Source organism: Euprymna scolopes, chromosome 3 (genome assembly GCF_053919585.1).
Source record: "Euprymna scolopes isolate OS-2025 chromosome 3, ASM5391958v1, whole genome shotgun sequence".
Taxonomy (NCBI): domain Eukaryota; kingdom Metazoa; phylum Mollusca; class Cephalopoda; order Sepiida; family Sepiolidae; genus Euprymna; species Euprymna scolopes.
This window is the reverse complement of record NC_136484.1, coordinates 53,662,148-53,686,955: the sequence shown is the minus strand read 5'-3', so window position 1 is coordinate 53,686,955 and position 24,808 is coordinate 53,662,148. Positions and strand designations below refer to the sequence as shown.

The following is a 24,808-nucleotide window of genomic DNA, read 5'->3' as shown; positions in this document are numbered from 1 at the left end:
AAACACGTATCCTACGTCCACTGTCTCCTGGGGTTCTACTGCAATTTCTTTACTTCTAACCTGACTCTTTCCCAAATATCCACGATTTACTTTCCTCCCCATGAGACCAGAGTTAAACACGTGTTCCGTTTTAATTCTTAGTAATATTCAGCTCCCCTAAAAGAGGCGCTCTACATTGGGTTAATAAATAGTTCCTATTTACCATGCCCCCCCCACGGACATAGTTAGACAGGTTTTTTTAACACAGAGAAAACGAACACAAATAAAAATTTTCTCAGTCGTGAAGGATTACTCTTTGATCTTGGCCCAAAGGCCAAGAACGTCTGCTCTTATGCCATTATTTCTTTGTCTCCCCACAAAAGAGCAGTAGTTTTTTTGCTTTTTTTTGGGGGGGGGGGGTCTTCTTCTTTTACACAGGAAATGCGCAACACCCCCAAAAGGATAACTTTTTCCAAAATTCTTTTTATCAAACTTTCAGGGTCGTATATAGAAAGAAATAACAAAAAATGGAAGGAAATTAAAAGAGTCTGGCTACCTGGGATAACATAGTTAGTTGTATGTACATGCGCGCGAGTTAGAAGGGGGGGGATTGGCCACATTTGCCCACGGTAGAGTTCAACTATCTCCCTTCCTCTTTATCTTGACAAAAATGTCAGGTAGGGGGAAAAAAAAACATACAAAAAAATATTAACAACAACAGTAACTGGTCATGTATAACAGCGACTTTAAGCAAGAGTGATTGGGTTGGAAATGAACAAGACTTAAAGGCAACTCAGGAGGAGGGGGTAGCAGGTTGTTGATACACAACTGTCAGTGGCCGAGACGCCGAGAGAAAAGCAGTGGTTGCGTTGGTGTAAGATACAATATTATCAAATATTGCCCACCCCCACCACAAAATAAAAAAAGAAGAAGCCCACCTGTAGAATGAACTCGACTTAACGTCGTAACACAACTGTCCGAACTATTTCCGTCGACGTTAGTATCGATACGTTTTGCTGTAAGCCCGTTCACCCCACAGCAAGACATGATTATATAATTCAGTCACTTAATATTATGAGAAACTACTTCTATGGGAATACTTATAAGTCATGTTGATGAAAGGTGAGTGGGGATTTATTTTCTATCTTTTACAATGTGTGATCTTTTAGTTTCGGCGAAGTGTCAATGGTGATGCGGTGTTTATTTATTATTTTATTCGATGAAACTTCCTGATTGGTTTCGAAAATGGGCATTTTATTCATCTGTAATTTATTGTATGAATATAGGATATATATATATATATATATATATATATATATATATATATATGTGTTTGTGCTAATGCAGAGTGATCCGCGCTATTTTTTTAAATCGTATTTCCACTTTATCTAAAATTTATTATTTAATTGTAAGGTTAAAGTACAGAATAGGTACAAAACACCTTCCCCTCCCCATGTTAAGAATGGCTTTTTAAATAATAACGTTATTTCAGCACGGACCACTCTCTGCATGAGTATCAAAAAAAAATATATATACAAATGTTATGAAAGGCAGGATAGATTACTCTTCTACTTACGTAGTTAAGTTTTTTTTAATGTTTTAACTTATTTTAAAGTATTTATTCAATCCGAAAAAAAAGTTAAGTAGTAGCAAGAAAAATGTTACAGTAACATTTATTGGGTGGGTTTTCAAAAAATTTGAGCGATTACCCAGACTTCGAAGATGTGACCCGCACATGTCGGCCGGTTTTCTTGTACTCGCATAACACTCTGCACTATTTTTTTTTTTTTTTTTTTTTAACTGAATGTTTTAAAATTTAAAACAAAACTCATCCGGCTAGGTAGAGTATTTTTTATTTTTTAAAAACACTTCCGTTTTGTTTATAGTATAAATAAATAAAATGCCCCAGCATTATAAAATCACAGCATCTACCGAATAACAAAAAAAACTTCCAAATTGTATTTGAAATAGTATTCGAATTTAAGTTATACTTATATTTAATAGCCCAAATGACTGATCTTTAACGTTGTTCTTTTATTGATGTTTCAAGTAGTGGTGGAACTCTTTAAGGTTACTTACTAAACTAACCGGAAATGGCCGAAGCATTTGAAAGCTGCGAAAACCCCTAGGAGGCAGACCCTAGAATAAAAGTATCAACTTCTAAAAGTTGCTTCGCTTATAAATTTGAAGAGAATAACACAAAAACGATCGGTAAATTAACCTTGGGGAATAAAAATGAGTTTCAGAATTTTTTTTTTAATTCTGAAAATACAGACTAGTTACAAACCACCACCTACCCTCCCCATATTAAGACTGGGTTTCTAAATAAGCTATTTCAGCGCAGTAACATGGACGCACAAGTACCTCAATGTTTCATCTAGCCTCTAATAATTTACTGACGACGGCTTGGCAATTTTCGGTCCGTACTGAAAATCGCAATCGCAAACTTTCGGGCCGATGTGGGTCCCCTCCAATAGAACTACCTACTTCTGTGTTTGAAGTAGTATTGGATAGGACGGGGGGGGGCATCCAAAGTTCCATACTTTTAATTTGGTTTTAGTGCACAAATAGTTTATTAGAATTACTCCTGTCAGATTTTTTCCGGGTTTCTCGTGGAAAACCTTTATCCAGTTTGCTACGAATTATCATTAATACTTGATGATTGCTCTTTAACTGTAAATTACTTCCATATGTAAAGTTCAAATGCTTGAATCTATTTCGAACTAAATAGATATCCGTATAGTACTGACAATGGAATGTCCAGCACCAATTATTTCGTGAAAATTCGAAATTCTGTCGTAAATATTTGCAAAATTTACTAAAGACATTCGTTTTTATTTTCTTACTAAAAATAATTTAACGTTTCCTTCAATAGTGTTAGGTAGGAAAGAATAGTTAAAACCCAATTACGCCGTGTTAATGTTTTTCCATAATCTTTGAACCCCATGTTGGTTCTTATTCAAATTAGCATTTATGGCAATTAAAAGTAAATACAGAAATGTCTGTACGTAGGTCACAGAACGATTCCAACAATCACGTAATTTGATCAAGTAGTTTATTCAAGCAAATCAAATTTTACGACTTAGTGAGCCGTGTTTTCGTCAGCCATGATTAAATCCGATGAAATAAAAGCCGTGTCGAGGTGAAAACTGTCTTACGTCTAATGTAATTTAGTAAAAACTCGTAAATTGGCTTATTTTTTTTTAAGTTTAAATAAAACTACTTGATCGACTTACGTAATTTTTGGAATGGCATCTTGGGTTTGTATTACTGTACACATAGATTCGAAAAAGTTGTCAAAACAAATATATTAGAAATAAATATTATCAAAGGCAAGATCAGTTACTTTTCTACCAAACTGGATACACTTTTTTGGTTTTTATTCAATGTAACATGTTTATTCAGCTCGAAAAACATGCAGTGTTTACCGATGTATTGGAAAATTCCAAATGGCGCCCGACACTCTCTTTAATATGGTAAGTTTGGCAAAAGGGTGTTATAAATAATAAACTAGATAAAATACTATTTAAACACCGAATATGTCAACTTATGTCACGGTAACATATAATGAGCGAATTTCTAACAGTATTTTGTCTAGTTTATTATTTATAACATCTTTTCCTGAACTTACCGTGTTAGAGAGTGTCGGGTGCCATTTGGAATTTTCCAATACATCGGTAAACACTGTATGCTTTTCGAGCTGAATAAACATGTTACATTCAATAAAAACCGAAAAATATATCCAGTTAGGTAGAAAAGTAACTTATCTTGCCTTTGATAACATTTGTTATATATTTGTTTTTGACAACTTTTTCGAATCTGTGTACAGTAATACAAACCCGGCATCTTTATGTACATCATGCAGAACTTTTTGTATTTTTATAATTGCCGCCATACATGCCAATCTGAATAAACACCCACGCCCTCCATTTTTATTGGAAGGAAGGTTTTAGCTATTCCGTACCTTTATTCGTAATTATTGAATACGAACCCCGGTTCCCCACTCAGTTAAATAATTTTTACAATACATTTTTGTTAGACCTCACCATTACGTATTAAGAATAAGCTTCTAATCAATAACGCTATTTCATTACGGTCTGCATAAGTACCGATTTTTTTTTTTTTTTTCAGTGATTCTTAATAAGTCACTTGAATTAAATGCTCTAGTTTGGTTACATTTCAAACGGAGTTTTATTTTTGTGATAAATGTCAAACGTACAGTGTGTGTATATTTACTATATCGGGTACAGATTGATAAAACTGACACTGAAAAATGCGGTTTCTCTTTCACCTGAGAAAGCACATTGTATTTGAAGTGTGCGTTGTACATTTCCCACTCCTTTCAGGTGGATGAAAACAAAAGGTCGTTCTTTTCACTATCATTCTATTCTCCTTGGAGAGAACAAGATAACTATTCCGCATAGTTGTTTACTTAAAAAAAAAAAAACTGGAAAGGACCCCCCCTATCGACCCAAATGTTTCGGACTGCGATTTGCGGAATAGGCCGGAAATGGCCGAACCAAAAACTGAACCGTCGTTTAGTACTGATATTAAATGAAACGACTCGCCTCCCCAAATTTAAGTTTGGCCTAATTATCCTTCCATTCGTGCGAAGAATATTTTTCTTCAAAACGGATTAACTTTTTTTTCTTTTTTTTTTTGTACCGCTTTCAAAGCGTAAACTACTTCTGCCGTTTCTGATTTGTGCCATGAATCAGACCCGTTCTGGTTAATATTAGTCGTCTCCTATAGATATATATATATATATATATATATATATATATATATATATATATATATATATATTGTTTTTGTTTTTCAGAAAAATTTCCAAAATTTTTTTCATTGCCAGATAATTTAAAATTACAAAATGTTGTCTAAAACAAAATTTTAAAAGTTTTTTTTTTTTTTTTTTTTTTTTTTTTTACGTAGTTTTTAATGCGTTTTAAAGTTTCACGAGCGGTTTACAAAAACATTTGTTTTTCGTCCTTTTTTTTTGGGGGGGTCAATTATAGAACGTGTGGTTTAACATGTGCTTCTGCAGTTTAATTAACAGTTTTTCCGTATGTAACGCGCCGGCATTTACCCTTTAGAATACTATTTAACATTTTTTAGGAGATTTTACTGGGATTTGTATTACTGTACATATAGATTCGAAAAAGTTGTCAAAAAACAAATATATAACAAATAAATGTTATCAAAGGCAAGATAAGTTACTTTTCTACCAAACTGGATATAATTCTCGTGTTTTTATTCAATGTAACATGTTTATTTAGCTCGAAAAACATGCAGTGTTTACCGATGTATTGGAAAATTCCAAATGGCGCCCGACTATCTCTTAAACACGGTAAGTTCGGGAAAAGGTGTTATAAATAATAAACTAGACAAAATACTGTTAGAAATTCGCTCAATATATATTACCGTGACATAGGTTGACATATATTCGGTGTTTTTTTTTTTTAATAGTATTTTGTCTAGTTTATTATTTATAACACCTTTTCCCGAACTTACCGTGTTTAAGAGATAGTCGGGCGCCATTTGGAATTTTCCAATACATCGGTAAACACTGCATGTTTTTCGAGCTAAATAAACATGTTAAATTGAATAAAAACACGAGAATTATATCCAGTTTGGTAGAAAAGTAACTTATCTTGCCATTGATAACATTTGTTATATATTTGTTTTTTGACAACTTTTTCGAATCTGTGTACAGTAATACAAACCCTTTTACAGTTTTCAGGGGAGGGGACGATGGTGGTGTTGAGGCGGTGTTTATTATTCTACACTTTTACAAAATACTGTCTTAAACTTTACGCTTAGTTTTTTAGTGATCCTTGGTGTATTTACTTAGTCGTCCAATAAACATACCGAGCTGAACAGTACTTTTATTTGCTTGTTACGATTGTCTAATTAGTATTTTATTCATATAAAATAAATTTGATTAATATACTAATTCATTAAAGTTTCAACAAACGCTAAAATATTGGCTACGTCATTCTCATGAACCTCGGACGCTATATTGATTTGTTAGAACGGATGCGCAATTTTAGTTTAATATTTAAAAATGTCATTTTCTTCTAACAGGAATATTGCGTTAAAAAAAAAAAAAAGCAGTTAGCTCGGGCACAAACCTGACTTAGGAGTAGTAATCTTTATTTTACCAATTTTTTGCAGGTTCGACCCCACCTCACAACAGTTAAGCGACAGACCAACCTTTTCCCTTTTTTCTTTTAACTAAAGTTTCGGCACGTTCAAAGTCTTCAGGTCGGTCGATAATTAAATTGTTTGGTTTTTGGTTATTTTAATATTTATTGGCCGGTGAAGGAAAAAATCTGGGAGTGACAACACGAAAACTTTTTTTTTTTCTTAAAGTGCACTGTTCGACCACTGGAAGACTTACCTTTAAGAATTTGGGATTAAATTGTTAGGTTAAAGTACATAAATTACAAAACGCCCTTTCCTCCCCCCTGTTAAATAGGTTTCTAAATTAACTCCAAAATACATTCGACAAATACCCAGCTTCTTAAAGGTGGTCAACCATCGCATTTTTAATTTTTTTTATTTCATGAAGGTAATGTTGGGATGCCCTTTTCTCTTCCCTGCAGCCTCTCTCCCATAGAACGTTGCGAGCCTGTCTTTGTTTTATCGTTATTTCCATGGCAAATGCTCATCTGAGCTCCAATCTCGTCTCCCCTCGCCAATCTTTCACGAGAAACACCCGTCTGGCTGAAACTACTGTCAATAATTTTCCCCACTCTTTATCTGTGCCTAAATCCAAACGTATATTCCCTGAGCAGAGCTTCTTTCTCAGAAGTGCACGATTGGGGAACTCTCTTCCGTTCGCCTGTTTCCCACCTGATTACAACTTGGATGTCTTCAAATCCAACATAAACAAATTCCTGACAAACCGCCCCCTTAAAACACTCTATCAAATCTCCAATACTAATGATTACTACAATACTATCTCATTGATTACTGTACACGCAATAACCCTTATCCCTGAGTGGCCTCCGGGCCTTGATAAGTGGTGACCCCCTGCTAAAAAAAAACTCTATCCTGGATGCGTGACAATTTCTACCACAATAACATGCCTCTCAATCAGCAAGTATGCAATTTTACTATTTTGTTTTAATACGTCGCTCCAAATTGTTTTAAATAAACAAGAGGTGCAGCTTTTGTTCCTGGAACTTGTCGGCGTTAACGTTGAACGATGCACATTGAAAGTAGCAAGAAAATATTAACTGTTTACCGAGCTGATAGATATTTGGGTACTTGTACAGTTTAATCAAGACCTTCAAAAATGAAAATATCGAAAAAAAAAAAAAAGGTTATATTGTACGTATTCGTTTTGGACTGAAGATCTCCGAAAAAAAATTCATGTAATTTGATCAAATAGTTTTTATTTTACAACAGAAAAACGTTTTTATGAGAGCGCGTTGAAGTCAGCCATTATGAAATTTGAACACTCCACTGGGAGATTATTCCAGTAAAAACGCCGGCACTCCCTCTCCATCTTTATCACTAGCTTTTCTTCCTAAAAATCGAACCTTTTGTTCGGTATCATAACAAATTGTTTTTTCACTGTAAAATAAAAACTACTTGATGAAATTAAGTGATTTTTTTTTTTCGAAGAACTTCGTTCCATAACGAATACGTACAATATAACCTCTTTTCGAACCTCTTTTCGATATTCATTTTTTAATGTCTTGACTAAATTGTACAAGGACCGATATTTACAATCGTCAAACCTATATAAGAAAAGTAGCAGGGAGACCTGACATTGCTCGGGATCGAATGATTAACGAATATTTCACACTCCCATATTTTTATCATCAAAAACGGCGAAATAGTCTATTTTTTCAATCAAATCGATCGATTGCCTGTTTTAGTTGGGGACCCATCGCGGTGCACCGGGGTGGGGTTGGGAAGCTTCGTATGCCTCCCAGCAGTGACTTAGTCCACAAGTCTACATTGCACTGTAGAGAACTTACTGTTCATTTTCATTTTTATAAATGACTTAAATTAAAGCTTAAAATACAAAAAGTTAGGTATAATGGTTTAATTGTGCTTTAAACAGAAGCATTCATTTCGAACGCGCCCCTGTCACATCAAAGAATCTACTTATATGCCGGGCCTCGTTTTTATTTTTACACATTTGGATTATTCGGACTAAATTTTATTTTCGTGGTGAAACTGATTAAAATTGTATTTTAATGAATCATCTGACAATTGAATTTTCAATCCTCAATACAGTAAATAACTATGAATATTTTTTAACTTGGGGTAGCTTAGAAATTAATATGCGAGACGAACGGACATGGGAAACTTACTGAGTTGATCTAAGCTATCTTTTCCTTTGTTCGTTAGTCCGGCTTTCTTTCTGCTTTAATGGTTGCCAGCGTCGAATTTTTAGTGATTCCAACGCACGCTAAAACGCAAATGGCTCTGATTGCTACTCTTTCTCAGATTCGTTTTAATATGCTTTCCTCTTACCTTCAAAAGGCACGTTAGTTTGATTTTCATAGGAACGTGTTAACTCAATATTTTCAACCAATGAAAATGGTTTTAAACTCTCAAAATAACAATCCTGTGACAAACTAAACGTCTTTAAAAAAGACTTGGTAAACTGAAAGCAGTCTGTTTCGGGTGACATCTGTGGTATGCTTCAGTTCACAGCGCCAACAAAGCCTACGCCAGAAGCCACAAGCTGAAACATTAAGCCTGTTGCTATTTTCCACTGACGACTCTGTCACCAAGAAGGTAAATTCGCACATTACGCGCAAACTTTTTTTTTTTTCATGAGTTTAATTTTTAACTTTGGTCTTTCAGAGACTATTTTGCTGTAAAACTGTTCATGTATTTTCATTTCTAAAACCCCGTGGTTAGGTTGACACTTGTTAACTAGTGACTTCATCCCCCCCCCCCCATGCAGCAATTTAATTTGTTTTATATGAATTATCACTGTTCTTTTCAAAGTTGTTAAAATACATGAGTCCAGGAGACTGCGCCACAACTCCTTCCATAGTTGACGAAACGAGAAAAACCTGCCTCACTAAATTAAAGGGGCTATGTTAGAAATTCTGTATAGATCCAAGAGTTAAACATAAAAACTTAATTTTTTATCAGTTTGTTCAATCTGGGGATGGGGCATCCTATTAAATGCTAAACATTCACCCGCTATCTCATATATTCCAACCGAGAGTCCTTTTAAGTGCAGTTGTTTGAATCTTTATTGCACTTGGTTCATCGAACGGGGTGAGGTCAAGAAGGTTGAAAGTTACATCGGTCGAAACGTGAAAATAACATGAATAGTGGTCCATATAATATGAATTAACTATTCGTAAAGTTATTGAACCGTGTTTGCCAATTCCATCTAAATTTTATATTTAATTTTAAAAAAAATGGACACTTGTCCAAAACATCCCCACTATATAAAAAGAACATCTATATGATGCTATCACATATGACGGAAAGAAATGAATCCAAATAGTAGTCCCTTATATTTCATACGGTAATATCACTTGTTTGTGGGTGAAAGAAATAAAAAATATATGTGCCGCTCCCCATGTTGGGGTACCAAATTGGTTAAAGGGAAAATTATTCCCAACTCGCATTTTACGAAAAATGTACTTTCGTAAATAATTGAATTCATTCAAAACGTGTGTGTGTGTGTGTGTGTGTGTGTGTGTGTGTGTGTGTGTGTGTACACGTACTTAAATCTGCATGTGATCTAAGTCACGAAAATGTATCTAGTAGCTTTATTTTTTTATAGAGTATCGTTTTAAAGCAAATTTTAGTTTTTCCAATACCCTTCCTCTGTTAAAAGCTTTAAAATTTCGCAAGTTTTAGTTATTAGGAGTTATCTCACGTGTTACATCAGACGGTTTTCAGGATGGCGTCACAAAAATCGTCGCTCATAACTACGAGCCATAAAATTTTCTTTTTACTTACAATTAAAACTGCTTGATCAATTTACATGATTTTCTTTGTAAAATATTTTCCTATGGTATGTAAATCATAGCTTTTCAATTTTTTTTTTAAATTCTGGATAAGCACAAATCGTATCCAAAGGTCTCTTATTTTTGTGTGGGGTGTAGGAGCACTTCAATTTTGTGTTAACGAAAAATTCGTTTAACTGGGGATGTTTTGGACAAGTGTCCATTTTTTTTTTTAAATTAAATATAAGTCTATCCACTTTGGATGTTGCTTGACACATTATTTTAAATGGTGTCCCCTAGTTTTGAGCCATAAGTATCTATTAGGGTGAGTATTTACCCCATCCTATCGCGAGAAAATAAGATCAGAAGATGGAAATTAAAATCGATAAGAGCACTGGCATGTAAAAATGCATGAGCAGCCCCGCATGCATTCCCCAGTAGACACCTTAGACGATTAGCAAAAAACTAACACCTCAAAAAGAAGTCTCGTGTGGACTCCCAGAAATGCGGTCAACCTCGTCCGAACTGAAAATAATCGCCCAACTCAAATCGCCTAAATTCTGTTTGACTGATTACTAAGAACGTATCTTTGACTTAGACGAGTTTTGTTTTTCTTACTAATTTCAGGTTGACACTAACAAAATTTGAATACGCCTTTATGCCAAATTTGGGATATTGTCTTAGTGACAAGTGGTTAATCAATCTATATCTATAAAAGTGAACGTGTGTGTGTCTGTACATTTCCCTACGCAATATCTGTCAATTTTAAGTCTACAGACTCAAAATTTGAGATCCATAGATGCTAGAAAGACTTTTACTCTAGTAGTTTCTTCCCTCTGAATGCTACATTTTGGAATTCCCTCCTTGTTTCCTGCTTCCTAATATGTTGACATTTAAATGTAATGTGAACAGATATCTCGCGGTTCAACTCTGTCTTGTGATACACGATCCCAAATTGCGTTCTAAGCGGCAATATTCCTTGTTGGAGGTGAAAGCGAAAAAAAAAATTTTTAATTTTTAAAAAAAATTGTCTTCAGTTTTGGAAAAGTAAGATATTCTAATCTAAAATAACAACGTTCCACAAAAACTGCTTTTTTTACTGTTTCTTAGATGTGCCGCTATACAACTCATGCTCTCTATCGATCCAAGTTATGACAATGGGCCCATTGCCAACGCCCTCAAAATGCATCGCTGAATTGCCACTAATTAAAGTCACGTGTTCAGGGTGACGAAAAGTTTCCGGCTACGGTTATGGTCTTTGGTGTGGTTTCAAGCGAGGGCCAGATCATGCCATCTCTCATCTTTGAAGTCTGCTTGAAAGTAAACACCAAGGTGTACCTGGATGTGCTGAAGTGTTGTGGTCGCTGGCAGACTCTGGGTGCGGCAGCAAGACTTGGCGCCGGCCTACAAGTCCAAAGAGACACAGGTGTGCTACGACTTTGTACCCTTCTCCTCCCCAACCTGAACCCGCTGGACTACGTTTGATCATACGTCGTGAAAAAGGTGTGCTCTACGTTTGAACCGGTTGTGAGGCAGTGATTGAGGCTAACGGCAACTACATTGAATAGATGTTAGCTCTACTGCATACTCAATTTACGTGAATTGATTTTTTTTTTTCAATAGATTTTAAAATAAAGCCCTAGTGTTTTCTTTAGGGGCGACATTTTTTCGTTCCACCCTGTATTAAGGTTGGTTACCTGAATAAAATAATTATAAAAAATAATTAACAAAGGCTCCTATCTTTTAATTGGTTTCTAAATAACTTTTGGCCATAATGGCGGTCTTTCAACTGTTTTGCACTTTCGCTAAAACAGCCTTATAACTCGATAGTTCAATAAAACTTTATACGTCTGTCATTATTACAGCTGTTTATTTCCTGGGATATTGTGTAAGTGTTTCCGTTACTCCGTCCCCATTAGCAACAATTTCTCGGGCAATAAAATTACATACTAGCAAATTGTCGGTGTAAAAGTTTTCCCTGGTGCTACCAGTTTAGGCTGTCTGGAAATATTGGCTTCCTGAGACGAAATTAACCTAACATTGTTTTTTTGTTTTTCTACTTCTTGCAGAACTTTACGTTCTGCGAAAACAAAAACAACCCACCTTTCGCACCTTTCCATTTCTTTCTATCTCTGCACTTCCTGACTGGTTTCCTAACTTAAAATGTACAAAACATTAGTACTGTAACCCTTTTCCCTCTCCCATTGCAAAAGTTATGTTCTGTAAGTCAGGGAACAAAAACGTTAAAATCCACTATAAAACAACCAAACCAAATGAAGATACAAAAAGCTTGAAGAATAAAAACCTTCTACAAAATAACAGGATGCAACATGAATACTATTTCCAAAATAACTGGATTCAGCATTAAATAACCCGAAAAGGGTTGATATGCCGTACAACGCAACCAAACCAAGTTTTTAGGTTTGTAGGGGAAATTTGAAACTATTTTATGCATATTATCACAATTAATTTATAAGATTTTTCAGATCATTAAAGCATTCATATTTTTCTACAATATTTTTACCCATGTTGGCCCGAAATGGCCTTTATTCAACAGAAAGGGAGCCCGCTTCTATCGTAATGCTCGTTTTTTTTTTTTTTTTTTTCTTTTACAACACTACTAATCAATGATCTAGGAGAACATGGTTGGCGGCTCTTGCCCATCCTGCATATTCTCCTGGCCAAGCTCTCAAATTATCGCTTATTTCGAGGATTACAAAACCATTTAGATAGTCTTAGGTTACCATCACGAACAGGAGATTGAACAGTTAGATTCGTATTTCACATCCAAATCTAAAGAATTTCACCAGCGAGGCATTTATAAACTCATTGACAGATGGGAGTAATAGCAAAGGTCGTTGTTATATTTTCAAAAACCGTTTTTCATTTTGAAGAGTAACTTTTAAATCGGTAAAAACTTTTTACACCTACCTGATATGAAAGAAATGACGGCCTATTCATACAAGAGTAATTATATCCCCCGTCAAAGGGATTAGACCTAATTCACTTTCGTTTGTTTGTTCGCACTTTTCTCAATAACGACGCCTTGGATTTTTCAATTTTGCACAAACATTAGTCATGGTGAAATAAATTTCTCACTTCTGGAGGGGAACCTGCATGCTTTTAATTTAATTTTTTTTTTTTTTCATTGGAAACCTAATACCACGGAAGAATTCATAGAGTACAAAACATCATTTGCCAAGAATCGTTATTACAAGATTTTTATTTTAAATTAAAAACTTGAGTACATATGTTTGTTTCGGGTTGCGCCGTGTGTGTTTACATGTGTAAATTGGATAAGAATGTGTATTAACGTACCTGTTTTGTTAGTGAGTTTATGTATTAATTTGTATGCGAGTGTTCGGTTAACGGTGCATATGTTGGTATTTAGTAGTCCGTGAAATCCCGTGTATACTTGTCGAAAAGGTCATTCTTTCTCTTCATTCTCAGGAAGTAGGTAGGCAGGATATGATGTACGCATGTATTGTCTCTGAAAGATGAAAAGGTTTGGGGGTCTTTTTTCTGCTTAACTAAAAGAAACTGCTGATTGGGACGTTTGTCGAGGTAAGAGTGGCTACGTAAATATAACCTTCACTGCGCTGCTACTAACAGTATATATCTGAAAACTATACCCAGAAATGTGAGTTTACGTATAAACTCTATTGACGGTGGCTACAAAAAACACTGAGTTTACGTCTCGTGTCCATGAAAGTTTATTCTATTGAACTCCTTATACCCCATAAGACTTTAGTAAAATCTAGATCTATAAAAGTGAAAATGTCTGTCTGTACATTTCCCTACCAAATAACTTTGTCAATTTTTGTTAGATTTAGAAAAAGCTTTTTTAATCGGTTTTCGGCCAGAAATTTGGTTGTCAAAGTTCAACGATTTGACCTTTGAAAACTCTACCAAACTCCTCCGCCAATTTTGGGTCTAAACACTTGAAATTTTAAATGTAGGTTACTTGGACATGGATAAAACTCCATTTGATTTGAGCCCCCCCCCAAAAAAAAAATGCTAAGGGGTCAAAATTTAAAAAATTGACCTCTGCGGTCTCTACCAAATTACTCGGCCAATTTCTGGTCTAAAGATTTGAAATTTTACGTAAAGGGTATTCAGAGACAGGGCAAGCTTTTTAATCGGTTTGGGTCGAAAATTTGAGCTGCCAAGAGGTCAAAGTTCCAAATTTGATCTCTGCGATGTCTAGCAAACTACTCTGCCATTTTGGGGTCTAAGCATTTGAAATTTATACATAACGGGTATTCAGACATGCGGCAAGCATTTTAATCAGTTTTGAGGCGAAAATTTGGCTGCCAAGAGGTTAAAGTTGAGTTTACATTTGGAAATTCTACCAATCTTGGGTCTAAAGACTCGAAATTATAGATGTAAGTTGGACATGGGTAAAACTTTGTATTTTGATTCGAGACCAAAATAATAAATGTTAAGGAGTCAAAATTGGGGTCAAAGTTTTTTAAATGTTGATCTCTGCTGTATCTACGAAATTACTCAGACAAATTTTGGTCTAAACATTTAAAATGTTACATAAAGTGTATTCACACGTAGGGCAAGTTATGAACAGTACATAGGGCCCGAGTAAAGCCGGGCTGAATTGTTATTAAAGTATAAAAATGAATTTGAAATTGTTTTGCTCAAATTACATACTTGATCCTAAAAGACAATGTTAACGGATTTGTGTTTATATTTTGAATGAATGGTCGATCAATTTTTTTTTTTTTTTTTTTTTTTTTTTGCTTATAGAATAGATGTTGTAGATTATTTATTACAAGTTCTTGAATATTGAACACTCAAGAGCCATGACAACTATTAAACGGAAGGAAAGTTAATTTTATTCTGGCTCACTTAGTTTTGAAACTAAGTTTATTTATATCTATAATATAAAGCTGTGTGTGTGGTCACGAATAGGTTCCTATATGGTTGACTATTTAAAAAAAAACTGATTACATATGATAGATGTATCGAGACACAGGAATGAGTATTTTGATCTGGCAGAACGGTGGTTTATTAAAATTGTGGGGTGTGCGTTCGTTAAAAAAACGTGTACAAGTGTTTTTGATATAGATGTACATAATACTTTGATATTTATGTTTTAACTTAAATAGGGATAGTATAATAAAATTGTGGGATCTGGGTTCGCGCCTGGCTTCCATAGAATGGAAATAGGCACAAACTTTAAAGACTTTTCATATCTATCTGCGTAAGTATACTTTGATAATGTTTCAGTTTGAAGAAATATGGTATAATAAAATTATGGGGGTGTTCGTTCGCGCCTGCCCTCCATGGAATGGAAATATGTCAAAGTTTAACAAGGTTATTTTAATATAGATCCACAGAATATTCTAATAAGTGTTTCAGTGTGAACAGGTATGGTATAATAAATTATGGGGTTTATCTATTTTATTTTTACTTTCATCATATTTTGCTTTGGTTTTGATACCCCCAAATTCGAAGCTTTACAACCCTTCCTTTTCATAACCTATCATACTTTCATAAATTAATTTTCTGTGGGCTGTTTTTGAACCCAGTCAACGACGTGTGTGTGTGTGTGTGTGTGTGTGTGTGTGTGTGTGTGTGTGTGTGTGTGTGTGAACAAACACTACACCCATATTGTGAAAATCTCTCGCCTCTGTCGAAAGTTTTATACAGACATAGACGGATATATATATGTTCAACGTTTCTTTTTGTTCCAGAGGAAGTCTCGAATTAAACGAAACGTTGAACATGTAACTGGGTTTGTTTCACACACACACACATATATATATATAATTAGCGGGACCTGTGGAAATTTCACGGCAGTCTTTTTCATTTGTAATATATTGATGTTGGTATTCTGTGGATGTTCAGCCTAAATGGACACACCCTGATATTATTGTAGCCCTTTTGTTAAAATTGCAAAAGTAATCATCCAAGTTATATGCGTATGGATTTAGCTCAAACAGTAATGGACAAGGCTGGAGGGCTACATGTTTTGGTTCGATGTTTTTCATGCACGTATTTGTTCGCCAACAGACTACGTAGCAGCTTATAATGTCATAACATTGAACAAGGTAACGATTTATATAAGGTAACTTAAGCTCTAGAAGCTAAAAAGCAATGAAATGTATGCAGCCGTTTTCACAGTATCGGCACACTACTTAAATTAAAATGGCATTTATGAAAAATATCGTAGTTGTGGAAAAGACTTTACGAAAATATGCGGTGCATGTTTTAAGACTGAAAGTGTTCTCGAAAGCCTTTAAATTTTCAAATGCGTATACTTGATTATAATAAAATTGAAAAAACAATTAAATTGTTAGTACTTTTGTTGGTCCCCCTACGAAAGGAGGGTGAACCTGTAAATTCACCCTTGTTCGTTCGTCTTTCCGCACTTTTCTCAATAACTACGCCTTGGAATTTTTTTTTTTAATGTTGCACAAACATTAAACATGATAGGAGTAAAATAGTAACAGAACGGATTTCCGGAAAAACGATTACTTCCCCACCCACCCCCAGGGGTGCCTTTAGAATTAAAATGACAAAAATTGACACTTTTTTGTGCTCATTAAAAGAATCGATGTCTTGAGTTTTATAACTTTCTGAAAAGTTGTAACTAATTGATTTCTATATAATTTTGTTTGTCTATATTTCGCGATAACACTTGGGTATGCCGCAGAGGCTCTTTTAGGGCTAATAAAAACACTCCATTTTGGGGACTATTTACCATATTTGTCCAAAATTTTCTGTATATCTATTTAGCAGTTTTGCATAGTGCTGAACTCAAATTTAAATATGTTAAGGCCTTGAGACTTTTGTGGCTAAATAGGGCGGAGGTGCAAATGATTGACGGAGTCCTTTTTTTTATGGTGCAGAACTCATTTACATGTTAGTACCTAAAACTGCACCGTTTCTTCATTTTCACCAGGATTTGACGTCCACTGGGTACTTTTAGGGCTAAAGGGGGGGGGGACAATGCTCAACTTAGCCATTTCTTTTTTTTTTTTTTTTTTTTTTTTTTTTTAATGCCTCGTTCACTGTGCACTTACTGGAGACCATGCATACTTCAATTTTCATTAAAAGTAGTCGCGTGATCAGGGAAAGAAATGCATTGACAAGTATTTGTAGTCACCAACATACAATGGACACTGAATAGGTAACATCCACACACACTGCGAATGAAGTATTTTTCGGACATATGATAGGTTCGATTTGCCTTAAAATACAACAAAACGCACTCGTAGATTTCAATCAGCACACGTGGTTTATTCCGTCTGTTCTCGACGTCATGGCTTTAGCATTTGCGTCGTTTCCATAGCGATTAGCTTCTCTCGATCGATATTGCTATCTTTACCCGAACGCTGATTATTATGTCTTGCTTTAATTTCAAATTAATTTCGACAGCTTTTGTCTCGTTTTATTTATCGTCGTGTTTTCTTTATCGGTGAGCAGCCTTTTTGCTTGGTTTCTGTAGCTATTTGATTTATTGCTAGCTGTCCATGCCCGGTGTTGCCCAGAAGTTTACATTGTAATTTGTGTCATCTCTTGACTCAGTTCCTCCCTAAAAAAAACTTCCTTTTAATTTCTTGTACGAAAATATTTGGGTTGGGAGATAATTCAACGAATGTCATTTTAAACTTTGATTGCAATAAAATATAAATATTTTTCTCAGAAATGTGACACAAGGGTCGGAAAGTGGGATGGAAAGGTCAACGCTCCCCGCACCTAGAAGAGGCACTCTGACCCACAATGTCTTTCCCATCGGTTTTCTCGGTAGAGGCGCCTCCAGCGATTAGCAATAAACGATCTCTTAAAGATCGAAGGCAAAGCTTGAGAGGTTAGACTTCCTAGAACTGCACAGGACTAACTTCCTATCAGAATCAACAGAGAAAAGTAAAAATAAAAAATAGTCCGGACATTTTAAAGGACGTTGATAGTTAATTTACTTTTTTAAATGTGGTCAAATTTTTACTATACTTTTTTTTTTTTTTTTGATTGCTTACAATTAATAAAATCGTAAGGGTTATACTTTGAGGTACAAAATTATTGCGAAATCTACACGAATTAAAGTATATCTAGTATTTTACGACTGGACAATGCCGGACTGCCTGCTAGTCTGTATAGACAAATTTTATTGAAAATGTCATAGGAATTGAGTACTCCTGTGTTATCTAGAATAAAACGAAAAGCGTTTGGATGTTTGTATAACACGTAAGATTTGGAAGCGAATATTCATGTACTAGGTAAGTTAACCCCAGACACAATTGGTCTAAAGAAATTGCTGATTCTCGAGTTTGTCCAATCGAGTCGATACGTAAACCAACATTCTGTGCCACTGCTACTTCGAACACTGATTTTGTTTCTCTTATACGCTTAGCAAAATCTTTTTATTTTATTTTTTTCGTTGTAAACTTCTAATTTTATTGATGGCAGGACCCTTTATAATTATTTATGAAATGTGGCTTAACGCTTAACTTCAATCCATTGGCTCATCCAATCCTAACGTGTATGTCTCCATACTTCAGAAACATAATTTTAAGTATTTGTATAAATTGATCTTCTAAATCTACGCATTTCAGGTGGAAATATTGCGTACTTGTGTCCTATCGAATTATAAATTACAGAAAAATGGTCCGGTAAAAATATACTTCCAAGTAAAAATAGAATTTATCGAATTCTAGTTATATCATGTTTTTAGCGTGGAAGAGATGTGTTAATTCAATATGGCAAACAAGGGCGATAACCCTTGACATTTACTTAAGTCGAGGATCCGCAATTTTTAAACAGAACGGAATTGTGTATTTAAATTTTTTAATTGTATCTAGTACATCTAATGGATCATTTTTCGTAATTTTTTAAATTTATACTAATTTCGACATGAGACGTTGGTATGTAATGTTTTCATCTGAAATGCGTTGGTTTAAAAGATCACCTATCGACACAATCACTAAATTTTACATAGAGCTGAGAAGCGAATCATAAGAGCTGTGGATCTCTTTCAAGCCATTTCCGATTCAATTATCCATGAAAATTTAAAACGTTTAGACGAGATCTGAGAGAATATTAAGCATGTCGTTGCGTGCCAGTTTTGCTGTCTTCGTTTATCTTCAGACAAATTGGTTTTCAAGTAATGTAAGTATGTGAATTTAATACCTACGTGTTTCGTATCCGGAAGTGAAACATACGATAAAATCTAAATTTCCATAATTTTTATAATTTGAGAACGCCAGTTTATAAGTACGCAGATATTAACTCTATTCAGTTATATATTGTGTAAATTTTTACACTTAAAAATTTTTTTACTAATGTATATATATTGTTCTGAACTTTGCTTGCATCTTGTCTTAGAAGGAATAAGTGAAATATATGCATGATCGTATGAGGGTGGAGAGTTGTATGTTTTGGTTTCGGTTCTAGCTGATGGCACCCAAGTCATATTTTTTAGTTTTGATCTATCTACCATATATTAGGTCCAATATATAATTGTTAGAGAATTGCCTCTAGGTCAAAATTCACCGTTACGCCAACTGAAGACGCCTTAACATTTTTCGATAAATCGCCAACTTTTAGAGACTTTCGACTATGCTGAACACTAATATCGCAGAGAAAATTTGCGCAGACCAACAGTCTTCGAGATATAAATACCTGTATTATGCATCGTAATTTCTAGTAGTTTGAATTGGCCGCCATCTTTGTTTCAATGAAATGGGATAGTGAGCATGCGATGTGTGCAGTTAAGTCTACGACATGCAAACATTTATTCGACGCCATTCCTTTCAGAATAACCCCCACCTCCCCATGTTAAGAACGGCTTTCGGAATTGCGTTAACTACACAAACCGTCTGCTCACTGCAATGCACTTGCGCATGCTCATGTCATTAAAACAAAGATGGCGGCCAAATAAAACTACTAGAAATTACGTAACAAAATACAGGTAGTTATATCTCAAACATTTTTCTGCGCTAGTTTTCCTTGCGGTATTTTTTTTCAGCATAACCGAACACTTATAAAAGTCATTTTTTAAGAAAATGGTGAGGCGTCTTCAGTTGGCATAACGGTGAGAACTGACCTTGCCTCTATAATGAATAGGTCATCTGCATGAATTATACTTTTATCTTTAAACGTATCTTACTACCATGCAGGTTCTACAGTCCAGATAAACAGCTAAGAAATTTTTATCTTCATCCCTGTTGACCCAGCCTCAAGTTCATAACCGAAACATATCGGCACACATGTAGCTAAAATGTGTATATAAACATATTGCAATATAGCTCTACTTGTTATTGAGCAGTATTACACAAATACTAAGGTTTCATGGGACGAAATCATAAACAAAGCTTATCAGTTTTACTAGCAGTGTAAAAAGCTTTTGTTGGTGGACAAGCGTGTTTGCGTAGATAATATCATTTGAATAAAAAAAAAAGCTAGGAATATAAAACTAAACTGTCCTTACAAAGATGGATTACTTATTCCTGTTGAGTTAACTACTCGCTTATCTGACCGTTCAAAAGCCGAATTTGTTTAGATAACTATAATCTATATACAGAGAGGGGAGAGGGCACATTGCCAGTTTTAAAATGTCTTTAATTTCCACAACATTCTGCTAGAGCATTAGGCTCTAAAGAAACCACTAGGTTGAGACGCTGGCGCCATCAATGTATTTAAGTTTTAAATATAAACTCTAAAACATTTCTTCAAGGTTTGCGAGTTCCATATAGAAACGTTGATTTTTATAAAATACACATCAAGTGCGCTTGAAAGCCAAATCACAACGTAATGTTAGGAAATAAACAAATATTAATATTATGTTGTGAGTTGGCTTTCAAGTGCACTTGATGCGTATTTTATTTTATTCGACGTTTCTATATGGAACTCGCACCCTTGACGTTATTCTCGCGTTGCCTACGCACTGTTCCATCATTTCAAAATACAACCGCTGAGATACAACGCGCGGCTCTTTACAGATTTTTCTTTCTCCAACTTTACAATACGGCAAGAAAGGAGAAAAAGAAAGAAAACATACTGAGGATGGAGTTTGGCTCCGAAATATATTTGTCATAGATTTTAAATAAGTTACATTAGCTTAAATTTACTATCTTTCTTGGAAGTATTTTCCCAGGTCCGAGAATCCTGATTGAAAAAGCGGTCCCAGTTAAATCGTAATCGGTGATCTGTTCTTGTGGTGTCAGCGTACACCACTTTCCGGTGCAAAAGTGAATAATAGGCCTCGACGTATGTCATTTTATGATAATGCTCACTTTATTGTATCACTCTCACAATCACGAGTTCGGAAGAATCCGTGGTCAGTTATTTACCTGATCTGCTTACGTGTTGAATGTACTTGAATCATCCTGACACCAGACGAGATAATTTTAAACGTTTTAGATTCTATTATCGAACTTTCTTTTTTTATCAGAATTAGGTTCCAAACAACGAACTAAATGTAGTCTGCCACGATCATGTATAAACAGTTAATTGAAGCTACAACTACAGTGTATTAGCTAGTTCCTCGGCTCTAATTACCAATGGCTGCAATACAGGCGTGTGACTTTCGATTTTCACCATTTAATGTTTCTATTGATTTATAACGAAAACCTACAAAAGGTGCAATTAAAAATGATTAATACCATGTTAAGGCCTATGAAATAACGATATTGCATTACAAAATCTAGCTAATGCTCTCGAGATGTAGAGCAAACTTAATACATGTAGTCACTCCCTATCAAAATGCACAAAATTTTTCATCATACGAAGCAAAAATTCACAAATGCAATAATTATGAAGTATTCATATCATACACCAAATATTTTGTAGGCTGGAATATGAAAGTACTTTTATAGCAGAATTATTTCAATTCAAACTAGTTCTCATCTTGAGTGTTATTTTCATAACGCTTCGACCGATGTAACCTCCGACTTTCTTCAGATATCTCTTGTCGAACTCGGGGGAATCTGGACGGAATTTCGGACGGTGCCCTTTATTTAAATACGCGGGAAGTATGCTCTCATTCCGTCAGGAATGATCGAGTAGAAGTTTGGAGTAATTCACGATTGTATTTTAAGTATTTAACCTTTAAACTTTACCTGAAGGTCGGGCGTTACATTAGCCGAAATGTTGGGAAAATAACATTCAATATGAAAACTGTAGTCCGAATAATGCAAGTTATCCGTCTTCATTTTAAGAATTCAGTAAAATATTTGTACATGAAGTATCTATTATTCATATTCAACTCCATAACTTTGTAAGTTCACTGGATTGATTGTACAACTTCTATGAACACGGCTAATGTGTATCCGTGATAGACACGTTTACATTTGTATTTTCACACTGTAAGGAATGTATTCAAGAACTACCATTGTGTTCTTACCAGACCTAAATAAGATAGACTAATAATAGAATGTGCTGACTACTTTCATAAAAAAATTACGCCATATCTATTTTATTTGGCAAAAAAAAAGCATGCTTTAGTGGCCATGTAGGAGAAAGGGCGGTAGCAGTTTACACACAAAAGGATACAGTAGCCCAGCACTGGTTCAATTTTACCTTGAAATGCTGCGCTGTTGATAAATTTGCTATCTTTCTTGGAAGTATTTTCCAAGGTCCGAGGATCCTGATTGAAAAGGCGGTCCCAGTTAAATCGTAATCGGTGATCTGTTCTTGTGGTGTCAGCGTACACCACTTTCCGGTGCAAAAGTGAATAATAGGTCTCGACGCATGTCATAATGACCATTGAATAGATTGTATGAAAGATTGTCTAGAGCACAAGTGTGTGTACAGATAGCACCAACCCTATTGAGGGTTTAATCGGCTTCCTCCGAAGGAGGAAGTTTAAAGGAGTATGAAATTCACAAGTGGCCCTCAGTCGCATGTATACCCCCGTTAAGGGAGATGACGTTAGGTTTTTGCAACTTTTTGCTGGGAGGTGTCAACATCCTCCTACATACAGCACCTGGACTTCCCAAATTGGTCACCCATTTTAGTAATGACCAGGCTCAACGTTGCTTAACTTCGGTGATCTGACGGGAACCGGTGTGTCAACGTGATTATGCCGTATATCTAGAGCACAATTGAACCATAATATTTGACTTTTGCATTTTAAACTTTAATTCAAGTCATTATATAAAATGTTATAAAAATCAACAGTAAGTTATATACATTGTAGTCTGCATTGCACTGTATCATGGACTAAGTCCCTGCGAGGAGACAAGTAAAGTTTCGTCTCCATTGACCGCAGTGGTCCCCGACTAGAGCAGGTAACCAATCGGTTCGGTTTGATTGAAGAAAAATGGATAAGTTCAGATTTCGATGACAAAAATATTGGAAGTTTTCTATTTTTTTTTTTTTTACATGTAGGTCACCACTTATCAAGAGCCGGAAGCACCTCGGGGATAAGGGTTATTGCGTGTACAGTAATCAATGGGATAGTATCGTAGCAATCGTTAGTATTGGAGATTTGATAAAGTGTCTTAAGGGGGGGGCGATTCATCAGAAATTTGTTTATATTGGACTTGAAGACCTCCAAGTTGTAGTCAGATGGGAAACAGGCAAACGGAAGAGTTCTACAGGCGTGCACTTCTAAGAAAGAAGCTTTGTTCATGAAATCTACGTTTTGATTTAGGCACAGATAAAGATTGGGGAAAATTACTGACAGTGGTTTCAGCTAGACGGGTGTTTTTCGTGAAAGATTGGTGAGGGGGGGGGCAGGGGTTGGAGATCGGACGAGCACTTACCATGGAAATAACGATAAAACAAAGGCAGGCTCGCAACGTCTCTTCTGTGGGAGAGAGGTTGCAGGGAAGAGAAAAGGGCATCCCCCACTAAGCCACGAAGTCTATTTTGTACTTTGTCAAGGCTAGATAGGCTGTTTTTCGTAGCTCCTGCCCAGATGTGGTAGCAGTACTCCATTCTTGGACGTACTTGGCTTTTATACAGATACTGAATTGCATCAGTAATATCTTCTGGGGCAGTAGGAGCCCACCATTTTCCCAGCGTCTTTGGCAAGTGTGGAGCATTAGCTGATCCTCATTCAGTCCTGGGCAATTGTGTGTATGAGAGAAAATTATTAAAATATTAAACACTTTAACAAGTAAAAATATTTCCTTTTCAAAAAGGAAACACAAATATACGGATATATAACCCGTGGACTTAAAATGACAAATTTATGGTTGTATTATGATTAATTTTTGCATTCAATACTAATCGATATAAGTTCCTAACTGCATCGAACGGATACTATAACACTTAGTCTGCTACACTTTATAACAAAGATCCATAAAACGTTTTTGCCAGATGGACCTAGTAGTTTCCGAGAATAAGTGGAACGGTCAGACGGATAAGTTTTAAGCCTACAGATGCATGTACTTCGAACTTCCGTTCTCAGCAGTGTATGAAATAATTACAGCCAGTCGGGGATTCGAACCCAGTCACCCATCCTTAACTCCGTATGCTGGTATTCAATGCTTAAATAAGCATATTCAATGAGAATGCTGAATCGAATCTATAACTACCAGACCCCGATGACAATTATTTATAATAAACGGGAGGAATACATAAAACAGTATTCAAAGAACGGATCGAACATCCATACATAAGAAACGAACTATTATTCGCCATTACAGTATCAAAGGGCCAATTTGCTGTATAATACAAAACACGCACTGCATTTTAATAAGCACACGTGGTTGATTCTGTTTGCAACATCACGGCTTTCACATAGCGACTACATTCTCAATCGATATTCCTATATTTCTCATTTGTCCAAACGCCGATTGTTTTTATTTCTAATTAATTCCGACAGCTTTGTTTCTTTATCGTTATGGTATTTCATTATCGATGAGCATTTTTTTGTTGTTTTGTTTGTTTGTTTGTTTTTTTTTTTTTTTTTTTCGTGTAATTTCACT

The 24,808-nt window shown here is 35.3% G+C and overlaps 2 protein-coding genes and 1 pseudogene across 10 annotated transcripts in view; 2 read left to right on the top strand and 1 right to left on the bottom strand.

Annotated features, from left to right (window-relative positions):
- The window catches only part of LOC145255396 (beta-1,3-galactosyltransferase 1-like), a 468,791-nt gene that overhangs the window by 231,289 nt on the left and 212,694 nt on the right, over positions 1 to 24,808 (top strand). The window contains exons 1-2 of one of the 9 annotated variants that reach the window (XM_080113956.1): positions 699 to 1,101; positions 6,154 to 6,243. The exons of 2 other annotated variants lie outside the window; for them this stretch is intronic. The gene's annotated coding sequence lies outside the window, so the exon portion shown is untranslated. Of the gene's footprint in view, positions 1 to 698; positions 1,102 to 6,153; positions 6,244 to 8,296; positions 8,740 to 12,315; positions 12,339 to 24,808 lie in introns of those variants that run through there. 6 more of the 9 variants (XM_080113951.1, XM_080113954.1, XM_080113949.1 and 3 more) reach the window with 6 other exon arrangements.
- LOC145255364 (ATP-dependent DNA helicase Pif1-like) overlaps positions 1 to 24,808 on the top strand; it is a 92,384-nt gene that overhangs the window by 27,832 nt on the left and 39,744 nt on the right. The gene's annotated exons all lie outside the window — the stretch shown is intronic.
- LOC145265582 (5S ribosomal RNA) lies at positions 22,846 to 22,964 on the bottom strand (annotated as a pseudogene).